The following is a 17044-nucleotide window of genomic DNA, read 5'->3' as shown; positions in this document are numbered from 1 at the left end:
CCTCCAGCTACTGACCATAGGGTGCAGAGAGGGTGGAGAGACTCTTCCCCTTGAGTGCACAATGGAAGGACGGGTGGTAACACATTCACCTTGGATGACGGGAAATTTCAACTTGATATAAGGAAACTATTTTACAATGGGGTAGTAAAACACTGGAACTGGAGCACAAAGACGCTGTGGGGTTTCCATCCTTGAAAAGCTCCAAAACTCAACTGAACAAGGCCTTGAGCAACCTGCTGTAGCTAGATCTGATCTGAGCAGAAGGCTGGACTGGATGACCTCTGTCTGGAGGTCCCTTCCAACCCACAAGAGTCTGTGGTTCTACATGAGAATCCTTTTTTCAGAGTGGGAAATCTTCACAGTTTGGTATAATTTTTAACAAGAAATTAATCTTTCAACTAGGGAGATTAAACAGTTTTTTCCCTTGGTTTCACACAAGAGATCTGACCTTTCACAGGAAATGTGATTATTAGATGAAAACAATGAATCTGTGAGGGTGAAGGTCACATATTTGTCTTTTGAAATAAATTCTTCATGTATTATCTGAGCTGCCTAGTTGCAAATGCGCAGGCAGTCATATCGCATGGTGATAACACCTTTATTTACAGAATTTAAGGCTGCACTGAAAGCAGTGAATAAATGATGAGTCCATTGGTGAAGACATTCACCAATTAACAAGAAGCAGCTGTTTGTCTTCTTTTCTTAGGGTACAATTGATTAAAATTGCATGCTTCATTTAAGCAGAATTCTCTTGCACATTACCAAAGGGGAAGAAAAAACTTCTTTCAAATAGAATAGTTTCTTTTCTGATTTATTGAACATCTTTCCAGCCGAATACAAATTAGAAACCAAATATTTTGAATGTTAATTAGAAATAAACTGTAACAAAAAACAGTTGGTGCAACAAGTTACTTCAGGCTTAAACTATACTGCCTTTTCTATTTAGTCCACATGTGTGTATATACACAGATACACACGCAAACACACATGTGTATGTTATATATATGTATATTAAATAGTACGAACTGACACGTTAGTATTAAGACTTTCTGGATGTTAGCTCAAGCAGAGGGCTGCTAGGAACCAGCACGGTCTCATCTGCAAGGCAACCAACCTCCAGCAAAACTACTTAAAGAGATTTCGGCTTTGTGCAGTTATGAAATACAAGAGCTTGAATGCAGTTCGAAAGTATCTGAACAGGGAGCAAAAACTGATGATGACTCTCAGCTCTTCAATGTTGTAGGCAAAGGCAGAGTAAGATGCACTGACTGGAGACCAAAACTAATGAAGTATACACCAGAAACAAGGGGTACCTTTTTAACAGGGGTAATTAATCTCTGGAACAATTTACCTGCTACTGTAGTGGATTCTCCACAGTTACTCCAGTTCAGCCATGAGCAAGAATTTGAAATGAAAATCCTATTGCTTAGGTTATGCCAGAGACTAGATGCTGCTTGTAATAATCTGGGCAACTTGTACAGTAATACTTTTCAACTAAAAAGAATATTTTAAGCAAGCTCTGATTACTTGAAAAGCTGAAGGTTTGTTACAAATGCTTGAAGAAATAAGTCTCAGCTTCGGAAGATCTGCTTCGAAACAAATGAATCTGCTTAAGCTGACTTTACTGCATCTAACTCTCTCAAATATTCCATACAACAATTCTTTCAAACTATCAGTTTTAAACATCAAAAGCATCTATAAAAACATATGTTCACATTTTAGGAGAGCTCTCCCTCACTGTGGAAAAAACATCTGCAATGCCAACTTGGAGATTTAATGAAAAAGGCTCACGGTAAAAAACTAATTCCTGAAGTCATTTCAGGAGTCAACTAAAAACATGCCGAACTAGAAGTTCTGAGAAGCTTGAAAATGAGTTGCCCGATTCCAAGCAGACATTCTTCAAGCCTGATAATGTTTATTAGGAAAAAAAGTATTTGTTATTGTCATCGTTAATGATTTTTATATTATTCTCATGAGAGCGGAACATCTGCCAGTTCCCGAAGTTACTCTGGCTTCTGTCTGCTGAAGAACACCCTTTCTGCAGCTGGTCTCATCCCACTGAGCATCTCAAACAACTTCAGAAGTACAACATGTTCAAGGCAAGGTGTTCACTGACCAGTGTCTCAGACACCTGAAATGTAACTTATATTCTCAATAAAAAAAGCTAAGTCAGTCCCAGGAAAGAGCATGCATGTCTACACTTTCATTGACAGAAACGTTCCTGGTGTCATAACCATGTTCTTCCTAAATCCAGAAGGCATGAGACAGGCTACATAAAAAGTACACAGCTGTTTTTCACCTGCTTACCTTGAATGACCAATGCTCGGCTAAGGAAAAAAGATTTTTAAAAATAATTTAAAAAAAACAGAAGAAGGAAATCAAGTAACTTTTTATTCTTCATTTTTAAAATTATGTTAGAGAGCACTCTAGAGACTATTATAACTATAATTTAATCTACAGGATAACTTTAGTCCATATTAGTTGATCTGAGTATTAAATTATGGGATTTCCCTAATGCCTGCTCAGAAAACATGTTTTTTTAAGCATTCCTTTTTCTTTTTTTTTTTTTTTTTTTTTAAATCCGTCTGAGGGGTCCTTGAATTAGTCACTTCATTATAATTTAAAATCTGTACTACTTTCTAGTAGGGAACACAGAGGTAACTGGACTATAAGCAAAACCTCCTTTAGGGCTAGTGACCTTTAATCGATATCGGCAGGACATTCTTGGCTCACAGCCGCCTACAACGTGCTGTGTAGCATATCCTCTAAAAAGAAAAGAAAGGCTCATATGTTCCTGCAAATATTCCAAACACTTTCCAAACATTTCAGCACATAGCAAGTGATCAGAGATGTTTCTACAATGTTTTCAAAACATATGCATTACCCCTCAAAATAAAACGTCCTCAAGTTCTGCATCACTGCTCCCATACTGATGTATCTGTCAAATCTAGGCACCAAGATATAATCTATATTGGAACATAATGATTTTTTTTCAATATAAGCTAAGTCATAAATTAAGACCAGAATACAAAAGGTATAATCTCTGTTTTTCCAATTAGAGCAGAGCTTTTTCAGTTTTGCTTATGTCCCCAACTAAAGAGATTTAAAATTGTCCCACACAGGAAAAACCTGATTTGTAATTAACCTTAACTGTGCCTGTGAATTAGCTGTTCTCATATGAAAAATGGCATTTAGAGGCACGAAAAGACATTTGCACATATAAATACCTCATCTGCACATGTAGTTAAAGCAGTATCTGAATATTATACATCTTTGGAAAACACCAAAGGGGAATAATAGGTTTTCATTTACAAATCATCTACAAATCTGAATACTGAAATAATTCTAAAATGTGGGAGTGAAGATTTCAGGAGAAGAGCAGGTTTTATCACAAATCCAAAGTGAACTATTAATCAAATATTTACAACAACTCTGAAGTCCAGCATACTATACCTGCTATTTTAAAAAAATACTCCTTCAAAAGAGTGGCATTTATTAGAATTTATTTTAACATTTAGATATTTTTGAATGCTGGGTATAGTCAAGGAGGTATTTATGGAATAGAAAGAAGTCAACTGGACAAATCATAACAAACGTTAGTACTAATACAGTCTAATTCTGCCACCTAGTGACAAACTTTCCTACGTAAATTTTCAAAGAACATTGCTGTATGTCACTAGAAAACACATTCATCTGTAGGAAAAGGACCAAAGTATGCGGCCTTTATAACCAAACCAGCAAACTCTGAATTTTACTACCACCGCCACTTCACATTTGGTTCAAAGGAAAGGGGAACAGAGAGTCTCTGCGCTCATTTGTGACAGTACCTAAGAAGTGAGTATGTTATCTAGGCATATGGCAAGTATTGGCTACAAGTGACTCCAGAATTGTCAAGAGCTTATTTGGGAGATACCTAACACATAAGCAGGGTGAAAAAAAAACAGCCCCAGTGAAGTCAATAGAAGTTGTGCACGTTATCCCTGCGTGGACTGACTCTCTATATAAGAAGTCACACCATGACAGAGCTGAAGAAGGAAGATGTGGCGGATTCCTAGGTATGCAATAGCTCTGAAATTATTCTGGACTTGCAATGTCCCCTTCTGAAAAAAAAAAATCCACGTGCAGCAGAGTAGAAAAGTATTCCTTGGTAGTATTTACAGCAAAAATGCTATTATTCAAGGTATTTATTAATAAATTACTTTAAATGTTAATAACATAACGCAAAATTCTAATTTTACATTTTACTTTTGCAAAAGGCACATTTAAAGCAAATATTCGGCATTTCAATCACTCTCAGCTTTAAAATGCTTTACAAATCTGAAGACACTACCACATTAACTTTGTACCTATGTATATAGGACTCCGTAAGCAGGCAACCTTGGATCTCCTTTCTTCAGCTCAATGTTATAACCGTTGTGCTTATGATCTTCTCCTGTCTGCTGCTTCTGGGGCCCAAAGCAACGCAATATAGCGGTGTATCACTTCTATAACTGGAGGATGTGTTTTATTGATGGTTCTTTTTCCTAAAAATGAATAAATATTTCAAAACATTACTTTTATAACATAGTTTGTATAAATATTTTCACATATGAGAAAATGGATTTTGGACATGCAATAAAAAATTATGTTATCATTTGATTTAGCACTTGTACCTGTAATGGAGAACCACAAGTACACACAAAAACTATGCACATATTTTGCATCCATACCTAAGTAATAGAATCAACTTTTAAATTCACTATTTGATGGAGAAATAATGCCTAAAGTTATTGCACTGGATTACTTTAGAAATCTGGCGTGGTTGCCATACTAACATACGGAGCCGATGCATTCAGTTTTAATGCACTCTCTGCTTTTCACTATAAATCTTTCTATACACACAGAGCTCCTCTTACCAAATTTCTTTTCAACGGACCTGAGACATCCCATGTTTGCAGGAAGGCTTTGGGCTGCTGTATACCAACATGCAGCTCAAGTCACAAAGCAAGCAAATCTAAGAAACAAAAAAAGACCAAAAATTTGGAATAACAATTCAGAAGTTCTCTTGGCCCCTCTTGCCGGGGCCAACTGTATGAGGTTCAACAAGGCTCAGTGCCAAGTCCTGCACTTGGGGCACAACAACCCCATGCAGTGCTACAGGCTGGGGGAGGAGCGGCTGGAGAGCTGTCTGGCAGAAAAGGACTTGGGGGTGTTGGTCGACAGCTGCCTGAACATGAGCCAGCAGTGTGCCCAGGTGGCCAAGAGGGCCAATGGCATCCTGGCTTGTATCAGAAACAGTGCGGCCAGCAGGACCAGGGAGGTGATGGTGCCCCTGTACTCGGCACTGGTGAGGCCGCACCTCGAGTACTGTGTTCAGTTTTGGGCCCCTCACTACAAGAAGGACATGGAGGTGCTGGAGCGTGTCCAGAGGAGGACAACGAAGCTGGTGAAGGGTCTGGAGCACGTCTTATGAGGAGCAGCTGAGGGAACTGGGATTGTTTAGCCTGGAGAAGAGGAGGCTGAGGGGAGACCTTATTGCTCTTTACAACTCCCTGAAAGGAGGCTGGAGCCAGGTGGGGGTCGGTCTCTTCTCCCTAGTAACAAGTGATAGGACGAGAGGAAACAGCCTCAAGCTGCGCCAGGGCAGGTTTAGGTTGGATATTAGGAAAAACTTCTTCACCAAAAGGGTGGTCAAGCATTGGAACAGGCTGCCCAGGGAAGTGGTTGAGTCTCCATCCCTGGAGGTATTTAAAGAACGGATAGATGTGGTGCTCAAGGACATGGTATAGATGGACTTGGCAGTGCTGCGTTAACGGTTGGACTCAATGATCTTAAGGGTCTTTTCCAACCTTGACGATTCTGTGATTCTATTATTTTCCTATTTTCTTTTTTTTTTTTTTTTTAAAAAGCATACTTACATATAATCTGTACAAAAGAAACATATTGGTATTATGATATATAATGTTAAAAAAAAATGTAAATCATCATGCGTGTATGGGTCTACAAAGAGATGCTTAATTAACCAATAACTGTTCAACCTCAAATACTGATTTTCCTGCCTGTATAAAAGGAAAATCTCTATTTTTGTGATGACAGTAAAAAGCTGAGATGGTTTCCCTCCTGCTGTTATGGCCTGGATGACAAAATACCTGGTGCCCTATACTTGCAAAGAACTGCTTTAGAAACACACACCCAAAAAGTGAGGATAACAAAAAATCTGAATGCAGGAATTTTAAATTAGGCAAGGCATATTCAGTTAAGACAAACAATTCTAAAACCCAACCAACATTTTTGTTTCTGGGTAAACTACTTCCAATAACAAAAATCTGGATATAAGAAAGATAATTTTGAAATCAAAATGTGACTCTTGATAAGCATGAATATAATGAGAAAAATACATAAATAGAAAGATCAGTCTGAAAAGTGAAAAGAGAGAAGAAAATTTGGTGTCATACATCTTCAGGGAAAACAAGATCCCATAAAAATGGCAGAAGAGTGGAAGATGCATTTCCAATGATAAGATAAGGAAAACCTTTGATTTTGCAAATTATTAGGATTTCTGGCAGTCAGGCTGGCAAGAAAGTATTTCTCAAAAAGCCAGCAGGTGAAAGAGCCAAACTCTGAAAACACACACACACCTTTGAGCAGCTGGGATGCCCAATGATACCGACACTTGCAGCTGACTCTTAAAAATGTCATTTTTACATAAATTTCCTTTCATAAAGGGAAAAAAGCAAACTCTACAGGTGCCAGTATCATAAATATTGTCTGAACTCCACACAAATAATGCAAGGTTTCCTTAAGAAGTTTCCATTGACAGAGGCTGTGAATGGAGTAACCTTAAAAAATTTAAATTGCTCTTCAGTTATGTTTTAAAACACGGCAAGATATACTTATTGGTTTGAAACAACTATGAGAAAGCCAATAGTGTTTTCTGTGAACTATACTACACTGTATCAAAACAGTATGAATACTGTATTTTTTAAGCCAATGAGTAACATAAGTCTGGTTGCATTTAACAAAAAACACTCATCATTTGTTCTCCCTCTGATTCGTACTATTCTGCATTCATTCCATATAAGCCTATGTAAGCTAAACGTCTACTGAACTACTTCTCTTGTGACAAAAATACCTTACAAAGATATTCTCAACATGTTATTAGTTAACTATACCCTTTGGCTGTAAAACTTGTGGCAGTTTTGTACAACACGGTAACCACCAAAAGCGGTGGGCTTAGGTAGAAAGTAACTAGGTTCAGCAACATCCATAAAGCACAAATAACTGATTTAATGTTCTCCATCCAGGTGGTACGAATGCTTCGAGCAAGTTTTTACATCCTCTCTGTAAGACACCCCTTTTTCAGGGCCCATTCGCTTTCAACAGACAGTCTGAATTATTACAGTGTCTCAATTTGCTGTTGTTAGAAGGACCTGAGCTATCTTGGTAGGTACCTGCTCTTTCCATAAAATGGTTTCATTTCCATGAAGAAAATTTGTCTCTCATTGCAAAGCCATGAAGCAACATCTAGTCTGAAGGAAAGTCCCCTAAGCTTCCTGTACCATTATACTTTTACACATTGTCAACTACAGTTTGTGTAGTTTCCAGATGCGTGAAAAGGAGAATGGTGTATTAGCAAACACAAGCCTTCAAGACTTACCACCACCTTCAGAAATCCTAAAAACCAGAAAAGGAGCAACCTTGTACTAGAGGGCCCGAGGTCTCTATCCAGCTATGTTCTTTGGCCAGAGCAGCCTTCAGAGAGAGCTGGGGATCGCATAATCCAGCCCCTGTTTTATGGTTACATTTCTGCTGCCAACCTGTCTAGGCAACTAGGTCCCACTCAAAGGAACTAAAAAATGCAAACATTTCCTGAATGATTTTTAAATCCCTCTGTTTATTTTTTGGAGCACAGAGAAACAGTATAAACAGATGATTTATCAGAGTCTGTATTCTCCCACCCACAGAATCACAGAATTGTTTAGGTTGGAAAAGACCTTTAACATCATCGAGCCCAACCGTTACTCCCACCTATGTTTTTTCTGTGGTCTGGGATAGCAAAGTTTTACTAGAACGGTGAGATTATTTTTCTTCAAAGTTAACCTAAAATGTTTATAGCTATTTGTGTATAAAGGAATATAATATACACACACATACTGCATTTCTACCACCATATACATTGCTCTGTCTTTTCCATTTCATGATTTGCTCTCACTTAAATCTCATTTCTCTAAATGAAGAGAAAATACTGTCTTTGTTGGCAGTCATTAATGTTGAACGAGCTAAATCTCTGTCCACTGGATACATTTTAGCAATAGCAAATACTGTCCTGTAACTGTTGCTATGCACAAGACAATTTTAATCACTAATCAAGAATTTGCATGTTATTAAAAATACTATATCTGTAAAGAATTAGGAAAAATCTTGCCATGTTGATCAAGGAAATCACATTTTCCACAGACAAAGTCTCAGAACTTTTGATACTTTAAACCCACCGAATAATACTAAGCGCAGGAGAAAGAAGTCGATTTTAGTCCATTTTGGGCACTCTCACTGCAGCAGCCTCTGTGAGCCCAATTCAAATTCTGGCCCTAGGCACAGAGCAAAGCAGGCTGGATGCAATGCCACTGCTCCTGCTGCGGAGATCAGGAATCATACATTAAGGAGGGGAGAGGGGCTGAAGGATGAGCGTGTGGTTTGGGGTTTTTGACCGCAAATTATTACACAGTCTGGTCACTGTATTCCCCACCTAAGAAACCAAAGCTCGCCTGCACGTAGATTTCAACGAGTATGATTTTACTGCTTTAACTATTATTTCTGAAAAGCTTTCCCTACTACCACTTACCTTGAATCACATTTGTCTCACTTTACTCTTATTTCATCAAACATGCACTGCTCTTCATTAAGCAGGAAAGCATATACAACCCTGTGCTTAGTATTAGATGTATTTTACCTACAGGAGAAAGAAACAAACAAAAAATATCCCCTCCTTTATACCTTGCTAGAGCCAGGACTTTGATATATTGCCGCCTTGTATAAGATTGTTCTTAGTGGTTTCATAGAATCACATGAAATCCTTAAGAATTTTAGTCAATAAAGGCCATGACTGAAAGTAACTGAAAAGAAAAAGTGTAGAAATACTGAGTAGGTGAATCTGAATATTCATCAGTTCATTCAAAGCTCATGAAAACATGTGTAGTTCTTAAAAATAAACAATAACATTTAGTCCATCCAATTATATTCTGACGTGTAAAACAAAATACTACCTTTACACACCAATAAAAGGCAAAGATGCTATATTTGCCTCCCGTTTCAGAGGCTCTAAAAAGTTTGTAACTGAATTATTTATTATTATAATAGATGCCAGATTACCATGACCATATAGCCCTTCCTAACATATTGGAAAAAAGTTCTAGTGCTTTAGCACTATCAAAGGAAAAAGTCAAAGTTATCTTTCTGGAAACTTTCAAAGTGAAGGTGAAATAAAAGGTGACATTTTGACAGTAGAAACAACATAGTTACCGAGAATGAAGAAAAAATAATAAAGCAGGTATTTTTCCTAATCGACATGCAAAATTATATTTGCTTTCTTCTACAGAGGTAAACAGAAATTCAAGATCAAGGAATCACTCATTATCTAACATTTATTTACTTTTTTGCTCACATCTGAAAACTACAAGGAAGTTTGACCCAGATAAAGGGTTACTCTACCTTGAGAAAATAAGCTGCATTTCCATAATTCTTTCAACCACACATGTCTCTCAGATATATTAACAACATTTTCTGGAAGAAAATTTGGCTTGATTTATATCAATGGCAAAATTCCCATTAAATTCAAAGGCCACACATTTAGTTCTGCATCTGTAACGAAGCAGACATTCATACTAAATATTATCTGCATGTACAACAACAAGAAGGACTTGATTTGGCAGAGTATAGCCATGCCAATTCACTTTGACTTCCCTCATATTTTGGCTTGAATAATGACTGTAGGGTAAAAGCCAAAGAATGAAGACTGACTCCATTTATATCTGCAACAAAACTCCTACTGACCTGATTAGGGTAGGAATAGTGTAACATCTTGGGCAAAATCAGTGGAAAATGGTGGCCAAAGCAATGACGTGGGATTTTCAGGTTTTAAGTCGATGCCCACGGCATTGCAACAGCTCTGTAACGAAACACAACAGCGCCAGTGGCCAAAGGGAACTGGGTGGCACTGAGCCAGGGCAGTGTCACATGAAAACAATCTCCTAATGTCAAAACAAAACAAGCTTTTATTTCAGAGCACATTGATCCTTGCCAGTTCCCAGTGACAGTAACTGTGTGAGCAGAGGAAAACAGCCATGTCAACTCCAGCTCAGTTCAATCAGTACTGGGGAAAAAATGTTCAACCCCAGCTTGCAAAGTCAATCCTTCATAAAGGCAAAGTGGCAAATATCTCATCCTTTTGTCTCGGTTTTTATTTGCAGTACTGCAGCACTGTGTTTTGCAGGAGCACAGAATTCGTTTATCACAAGACATCCATAATGTGCAACATTTTCACATCTCATGCTTCATTAAATAAGTTACTAAGTTACAACTTCCTTAAAAGTTAGTAAGGATAAACAAATAATAATAAATGAAAATTTTCAGAATGGGAAACAAACCAATAGAATTTGTACTTACAAAAAAGTAGCCACAAAATACTTGGGTTTTTTTATATTAAGAAATAAAGTAGATTATTTATGTTGTTTCTATTCTGCATGATCTAAAGCATTAAATCCATACCCACGAAGAAAGGAATAGACCTCTGTGTAGAGAAAGGCAGACGCCTGTGACATAAAAACACATTGGGGAAGTGTGTGTAATATATTTTATTAGGCAAATATAAAAAATAGCCACAACAGTCAAATCCTAAAGAGGCAGTTGGAGTATCTTAGAATACAGAAAATTAATTCTAGAGTAAAGAGACTTCTTGTTCTATCATCCGTCAGAGTAGCAATGACCATTCTAAAAGTTTCACGCCTGCTGCCAAAAGTTGTAAAGAAAACCGAAGCCATGAATTCCCAAAACAAGTGCCCAGCCACACTCTGCTGACACAGCAGGTCTGCTCGGCTCTGCAGTAACCTCTTAGACACGTGGGAACATCTTCTGATTTTGGGTTAGGTAATCTGAAGGACCTGTATAACTCCTGCTCAAACTCATTGGGTTAAATCATGGCTCCTTTTCATCAGCTGCGAAAGCCTGCTGACTGCTGGGTGACTAAAGGCTTGCCTTCCACTTGATCCCTTGTCAGCTGCCCATAAATCTGTCACCACCACTATTTACCGCTACCTGTAAATGCTTCACCTTGTTCATTTTCCATTACATTGCACACCTTTCTCTTTCATTGCTCAACATCCCTTCCGTATGCTCCACTTTACCTCCCCCAAATCCAGAAATTCATGTTCCAGGCCATGAAAATATTTCAGCCTTCTCATTCAAAGAAAACATAACCACATCACTAATATTTTCACAAACATAGTTCCCAACTTGTTCCAAGAGACTTTCCAGAGAATATCTTTCATCGGTTTATAAAGCAAAAGCACTCTCTGACAAACGGCCTGATGTTTCTCTATTCCCCGCGCTGCTACAGCACTAGTTTTTGTAGCCGCCCCATCAGACATTTTGGCCCCTACCCAAACTTCTTGTCTGTAGTTCCTGTCATCTGGAACAAAATGTACTAATACTGTCTAGCTGACTCTTCATCTCGTTTCAAATCTGAGTTCAAAATATCCTGTATTCTTTTCCCTGTGAATTATCTCTATTTCTCCCTCCTCCTCCTCCTGCTGTTCCAGCTCTGGAAAGCGTTAAGTCTACAGTATGCATGAATATTATACTAATGACTTGAAAAGAGTATGCTGGTCTTGCTTTTTCTAAACAACATAAAGAGAATAGAAAACAGATGAAGATATCCCATTGCATTAAGAAAAACACTAATAAATTAGAATAAAATTCCATTTAGGCCTCCTATCATCTGTCTTCTTAAGATGTCTTGGTGTTTAAATAACACTTAAAGCCGTTCTCTAAAACAGCTCGGGAAAAAAAGTACTTGCAAAAGATACATAGAGCTACTCGTTTGCATTTAATATCATCATTCAAATGAAGAGTAAACAAACAGATCTGATGCCTGGCTGACAGTTTGGTGGATAACGTCCTGGCACAGCTATACTGCAGATAATGAGATAGTCAATGGTTTTATTAAGCAAATGGTGGTGATAAATATGGTAATATACAAGAAAACATGTTTTGAGCTTTCTTTTTTTTTTTTTTTTAAATTACGAAAGTTAGGGGCATTCAGCCTGTGTCCCATACCAAACCAGTCTGTCCTGCAGTCCTCTCCTGGAGACAACCTGGGGACACAGGGCTCTGGCCGTAACCTCCTCACCACCTTCTTCTGGCCGTAACCTCCTCACCTCCTCTTTCCTCACCACCTTCTTCCCACCACCCATCCCAGAAATGAATATTCTCATCAGTCTCAGCAAAATCCCAGCAACTCTAGGTTTGCTGGGCAAAAAAGTGTTAATTGCAGTACTAATGGGAACCTAATGCCTGTCGCTCCACATGGACAAAATGCCAGGTCTTTCCAGAAGTGCTGTTTAGACTTAAAAGGTACATAAATTAATCTGCCTTCTCCTTATCTACAAAAGGATCCCAGATATCACTAATGAAAATCATTAAAATTGCTCCTGCTACTGATTTGGGATGGGTAGGATATGGAACAATTAATAAAATACTGAATCTGTATATTTAATTTACTTTTTCTCCTTTTAAAAATAAACCTTACTTAAACTTCACGTCAGTTTATGACAAACTCTATTAAGTCCCGAACTCACTGTAACCCATTGGTAGAAATAATACTCAAGTGGTTTACATTTATTGCCACTACTGAACTGAGCAAAGTCGCTGCATTGTACCCAGAGCCTGCTGGAACGATAAAACAGCTTCTGACCATTAAAGCCTTCAGGTGAAAAGAGAATATTTTCTTGATTTGAATCTTGTAGGATTATACTAACCTGAAACCACTCTCTCAAGTCACTAGCTGTTAGGCCACACTTCCTTTTCTTAATAAATCTGATTGGAATTTTAAAATATTATATTTCTGTTATTATTTTCAATATTATTGAATATGTAAAACACTTACGTTGTGATTTTTAAGTGAATTCCAATTTCAATCCACAATTAGCAAACAAGAAAAAAAAAAAAAAAAAACAAGAAATATCTTACATACTTTTACTTCACTTTCACATAAATGTGAAAACAACAAATCTCAAACCCAAACAAGTGTATTGCTTACCCATGCACAATTTCAGCTCAAAACTCATAACATTCTCATTCAATACTGGGCAACCAGTGAGGTAGAACTAGATCTTTCTTTTTAGTTGCTGACTTGAAACACTTTGCTCTAAACCAATCTATCACCAGCTGTCAGTACTTTTAAGAGCAGTAATGCAAAACTAATAATATTTTACCAGCCAACAAAACCTTAAGTGGAAATTAAAACACAATAGAAGTGTAACTCATCTGTACTGCTACAGTCTCTCTTATATGATGGAAATTCTCTATTTTAGTTTTACATTTTGCTCAATAAACAGTCATATAGTTACAGTATCACCAAGGTTAACTGTTGCTGTCAGTAGGCCAACAGCGAAGCTAACAGAGTCTTCAAATGAGAGGGGCTTTTTTCCACATTTGTTTGCTGTCTGTTGGCCAGGCACCAAGCTTTCAAATTCATAGCAGTATAAAAAGCAACCAAAAAAAAAAAAAAAATTCCTGCAGAGACTATTAAAGTGTCATTTTTAGTAACAGTACTCCATAAATCATGGTGATGTTCTCACCTCCAGGTTCTACTAGTGCTTGGCACTGCCTCCCCCCGCAATCAGCTCCAGCGGGTTTATGCATACAGGTTACTGGTTCAGCTTTTATTACACACAAGGAGACTCCCGTCTCCATCCCCCGTCCAACTTTTATCACAGAAAAGCTCTTCAATGAGGATTTAACATGGGGCAAAATCTAGCTATCACCTAACCCTCCTACTTGCAACACCAGCCTTGGCAGGCTGGCTGCTCCTTGGGAACGGTGGCACCACAGCATTGCGGATGAGGAGCTGCAGGTCCAGGGGACAGCCTGGGCTTCTCCTTGTCCTGGACATCTTCATGGCCCTGGAGTCCCACAACTGAGGCCACCAGCCCCGGGCCATGGGAAACCAGAGGTGGCTCAGCAGGGTAATCCAGTCCCAGGGAATAAACTAGGCTATCTGAGGAGGTAAAACAGAAAGATGCCTACTTTTGGAGGCCATCTGTCTTCTGAACTGCATTGGCTCCACATAACCCTAGTTTGGTCTCATTAAGAAAAACAAAGAGTTCAAACAGATGTCAGCTCCCCATCGAAAGTGCAGGGGAGCAAGTGGGTGTTGTACCAGGCACACAAATAGTAATATGTTACCAGCATACACCTTGTGTAATGTTAAAAGGGAAAATTAGCAAAGTCTTGAGGAAAACGGTAATTCAAGGTTAGGAGCAGCCCCTCCACTTTCAGCTGCAAAGTTCCAGCTCCACGTCCTGGTGGACACACACACGAGTGCTGGAGGGACTTGGCATCAAAAGATTTTGTGCTGGAAAATAGGATGGAAAGAGGAACTGTTCTTGACAGCATCTGCTGGTTCTCATCTAACAAGAATAAACCATAATTTTGCTTGTTAAAATGTGATATGCTTCATATTCGTATTTCATAGGCTTCATTTGCTTCATTATAAAATAAATTTAATCTGAAACTCGCTATTTAAACAACATTCTTGGGGAAAAAAGAAGTGACACCCTTAAATTCCCATTGCTATTGCAAACTATTGCTGCCAAAATGGGGGAAGAAAAAAGAAACAGAGAAGAACGAACATTGTAATACCGTTGATATTACAAATCTATATTCTGCATCAATTACACACAGAAAATCCTCCTCCTCTGAAGATCTGACAGCAAAGCTGCAAAGAGTACCTATATATTAACAAGGCTTTATTAAAGATACAGAATATGTCACGTGGCATTTACTGCTTTCCTACAGCACACTATCATAAGCACTTGCACAACAATTTATAATTTAAATCAATAGCAAAGTTCTCACTGATATCTTTGAACGCAGCTTATACCCTAATTTACTACGAGCACTCAACTGCAGCAAGTGTTTCTGTTATTTATTAGAATTAATTTCATCCTTCTGTATTATGTTAAAAAGTATATCTTGTAAATCCTTAAGGGCCTGCTGTAATGACAGCAATCAGAAGAGATGATCAAGAAGCCTTATGTCAGAAAAGGTGCAACGCTCCAAAGGGAAGAAGAGATCTTGCTAAATAGCAAAGTCAAAGCCTAGACCAGCTGCAGCGGCACTACAGGAGACGTTCAAGTGAATGGCCAAAAGCAGGTGGAGTGACAGGGACCAGGACAGAAGAGACAGGCATCATGAGGTCAACATCAAGGACTAAAAGAGGCACGATCGGAAACCAGTACTCTGGAAGAAAACGGCAGAGCTATAGCAATGAGGCATATTGAGTAGCAAAGAGCTACTGCTCGGATGTCTTAATTTGCAAAGGCAACCCTCCATCACGCTCCCAGCCCAGCGTTTGGCTGCGCTCATTAGGCTCCTTGCTTGCCAGAGAAGCTGGCTGCAGAGTGCAGTTGGGCTGATGCTCCAGAAGAGGCTCAATCAGATACCTGGCTGAAGGTCAGGATAAAACTGTTACGTGGCCCATTTTAACAAAGATAAATAATGCAAACCAGTTAACAACCTGTTCATTATCATGAAAGGAATATTAGCTTCATAGTATGTAGTTTTCAAATAGTAAGCACTCTTCTTGATTTGGTAACTTATTTAAATTTGCTGTCTTCCCTTACAGGTACCAAAAAGGAAAAACAAAAAAATTGCTGTGGTACGACCATTCAAATTTGTTCAATGAACCAGAAAATATTGCCGCCCAGTTCTTATGTTTTGAAGAAAACAAGCCTATACTGCAACTGAGGAAGCAGAGAGTACATACTGCTGCTGAGCATATGAAAAACAAGTAAAATGCAGGATAATCGCAATTCACCTGTTGGCTTCACGTCATTTTAAGCTGAATTTCACAAAAAACAGCCTCTGTAGGATTGTGCTCTGTCAGTCCCCTCATGACATTTATGCCTTATTGAGTGATTTCAGCGGCATCTGAGAGAGGCAGAGATCTCAATGGTAGGGAGTTTGCAACAATAAATAGGAAGGATGTAACAGAAAATGAGATAAAACATTAGACATCAAGGGATCCACTAAGGTCACAGGAAAAGTGACTTCCAAGTTCAGCTGAATGTAACATAATTCAGTGTCGTCTTCCTAGATATCATGATATGTCATCCTGTCACCTTCACAGGTATCAGGTGCATTGCCACCGAAGCATATTTTGCAGTACTGCAATGCCAGAGCGTGGGCAGATAAATCACCTTCTCCTTTCGCCTTGCAGAGACGCTCCTCCAGAAGATCGCGTTTGGTTTTGGCCCTCAAACTGAGCAGTCTGTCAGCCTTTGCTGCCAGCAACTGTAAGTGCCGATAATCAGCCTGCTTTGTGAGCAGCATATAATTGAACTTATCTCATTTGGATTGAGATATTCAGACTGCTGAACAAAAGGTTTTCTCGTACTTCTCTTTGTTGGTTTTCTATGCTGCTGTCATCAGAGAATGCATTAATAGCATTGTAGCCAAGATGGTCCAAAGCTATGAAACAAGAAAAATTGTAAGAAGAGGCAATAACTTTTATAATATTACTTAGTGCAGAAAAAGCTTGGTATAGAAAAAGCACACAAGCATTGTGCTCAGAGTCTGGTCATCAAGACATTATCAGTATCATTGTTCAATGGGAGACTTGCCTCTGGAACTAAAATAAAAAATGTTATTTAATATTCGTGTTACAGTACAGATCAGTCAAGATTAGGAGACTCTATTTTGCTACTTTTGAGTCCTAAGAGTTGGAGTTACTTTATGTCAGTAATTTGTTCCTCCCCCATCTTTCAAGGCCACTTCTGGTGCCCTTGAA

This window comes from Nipponia nippon, unplaced genomic scaffold, assembly GCF_047370975.1.
Source record: "Nipponia nippon isolate SJK-2023a ecotype South Korea unplaced genomic scaffold, ASM4737097v1 scaffold_3, whole genome shotgun sequence".
NCBI lineage: Eukaryota > Metazoa > Chordata > Aves > Pelecaniformes > Threskiornithidae > Nipponia > Nipponia nippon.
Note: the sequence above shows the minus strand (reverse complement) of the source record.